This window comes from Petromyzon marinus, unplaced genomic scaffold (assembly GCF_048934315.1).
Source record: "Petromyzon marinus isolate PM22_M1 ecotype Great Lakes invasive population unplaced genomic scaffold, UKy_Petmar_22M1.pri1.0 PM_G_Scaffold_164, whole genome shotgun sequence".
NCBI lineage: Eukaryota > Metazoa > Chordata > Hyperoartia > Petromyzontiformes > Petromyzontidae > Petromyzon > Petromyzon marinus.
This window is the reverse complement of record NW_027422722.1, coordinates 187501-190000: the sequence shown is the minus strand read 5'-3', so window position 1 is coordinate 190000 and position 2500 is coordinate 187501.

The window sequence follows — 2500 nt, the reverse complement described above, 5'->3', positions numbered from 1 at the left end:
GCGAACGGCATGAAACTTCCAGAGGCATTTGCAGCAGGAATGCATGTGCAGTCAAAAAAGTGAATATTTTTCACGGATAGACCCCGTGAAACGCTAGAAATTGGCGGCGATGTCTCTCTTGTGGCTCACGGGGCTGTTAGGGTGGCACAGAAATCCCTCGGAATGGGAAAACGGGTCATTTTCGTGTCGCCACATTGCATGCGAACCGCATGAAACTTCCAGAGGCATTTGCAGCAGAAATGCATGTGCAGTCAAAAAATTGAATATTTTTCACGGATAGACCCCGTGAAACGCTAGAAATTGGCGGGGATGTGTCTCTTGTGGCTCACGGGGCTGTTAGGGTGGCACAGAAATCCCTCGGAATGGGAAAAAACGGGTCATTTTCGTGTCGCCACATTGCATGCGAACCGCATGAAACTTCCAGAGGCATTTGCAGCAGGAATGCATGTGCACTCAAAAAATGTGATATTTTTCACGGAGAGACCCCGTGAAACGCTAGAAGTGGGCGGGGATGTCTCTCTTGTGGCTCACGGGGCTGTTAGGGTGGCACAGAAATCCCTCGGAATGGGAAAACGGGTCATTTTCGTGTCGCCACATTGCATACGAACCGCATGAAACTTCCAGAGGCATTTGCAGCAGGAATGCATGTGCACTCAAAAAAGTGAATATTTCTCACGGATAGACCCCGTGATACGCTAGAAATTGGCGGGGATGTCTCTCTTGTGGCTCACGGGGCTGTTAGGGTGGCACAGAAATCCCTCGGAATGGGAAAACGGGTCATTTTCGTGTCGCCACATTGCATGCGAACCGCATGCAACTTCCAGAGGCATTTGCAGCAGAAATGCATGTGCAGTCAAAAAAAAATTGATATTTTTCACGGATAGACCCCGTGAAACGCTAGAAATTGGCGGGGATGTGTCTCTTGTGGCTCACGGGGCTGTTCGGGTCGCACAGAAATCCCTGGGAATGGGAAAACGGGTCATTTTCGTGTTGCCACATTGCGTACGAACCGCATGAAACTTCCAGAGGCATTTGCAGCAGGAATGCATGTGCACTCAAAAACTTCTATATGTTTCACGGATAGACCCCGTGAAACGCTAGAAATTGGCGGGGATGTGTCTCTTGTGGCTCACGGGGCTGTTAGGGTGGCACAGAACTCCCTCGGAATGGGAAAAGGGGTCATTTTCGTGTTGCCACATTGCATAGGAACGCCATGAAACTTCCAGAGGCATTTGCAGCAGAAAGGCACGTGCACTCAAAAATTTTAATATTTTTCACGCATAGACCCCGTCAAACGCTAGAAGTTGGCGGGGATGTCTCTCTTGTGGCTCACGGGGCTGTTAGGGTCGCACAGAAATGCCTCGGAATGGGAAAACGGGTCATTTTTGTGTGGCCACATTGCATAGGAACGGCATGAAACTTCCAGAGGCATTTGCAGCAGGAATGCATGTGCACTCAAAAACGTCTATATTTTTCACGGATAGACCCCGTGAAACGCTATAAATTGGCGGGGATGTCTCTCTTGTGGCTCACGGGCGCTGTTAGTTAGGGTCGCACAGAAATCCCTCGGAATGGGAAAAGGGGTCATTTTCGTGTTGCCACATTGCGTACGAACGGCATGAAACTTCCAGAGGCATCTGCAGCAGAAATGCATGTGCACTCAAAAACGTCTATATTTTTCACGGATAGACCCCGTGAAACGCTAGAAATTGGCGGGGATGTGTCTCTTGTGGCTCACGGGGCTGTTAGGGTCGCACAGAAATCCCTCGGAATGGGAAAACGGGTCATTTTCGTGTTGCCACAATTGGCATACGAACGGCATGAAACTTCCAGAGGCATTTGCAGCAGAAATGCATGTGCACTCAAAAACGTGAATATTTTTTCACGGATAGACCCCGTCAAACGCTCGAATTTGGCGGGGATGTTTCTCTTGTGGGTCACGGGGCTGTTCGGCTCGCACAGAACTCCCTTGGTCCACCTGATTCGTGCATACAGGCAGCAACTAAAACTCTGTAAACCTGCTGTGAGGACATCTAAACAGTGGACCAGTGAGGCTGTGGAAGATTTGCGGGCGTGCTTAGACTGTACTGACTGGGATATGTTCACGACTGCTACCAATAGTCTGGATGAACTCACAGAGGCTGTGTACATCAGCTTCTGTGAGGACTGCTGTATCCCAACACGTACCAGGGTGAACTTTAACAACAACAAGCCCTGGTTCTCAGCAAAGCTCAAAAGGTTGAGGTTGGAGAAGGAGGAAGCGTTTAGGAGTGGGGATAGAGACAGATTCAAGGAGTCGAAGAACAGGTTTAGCAAAGCGGTGAGAGAGGCTAAACGACTGTACTCAGAGACACTAAAACACCAGTTCTCTACTAACGACGCTGCTTCTGTCTGCCAAAGGGCTCAGGCACATCACCAACTACAAACCCAGAGCGCCCCACACCACTAACGACTCCCGCCTAGCCAACGACCTGAACGAGTTCTACCGTAGATTTGAAAG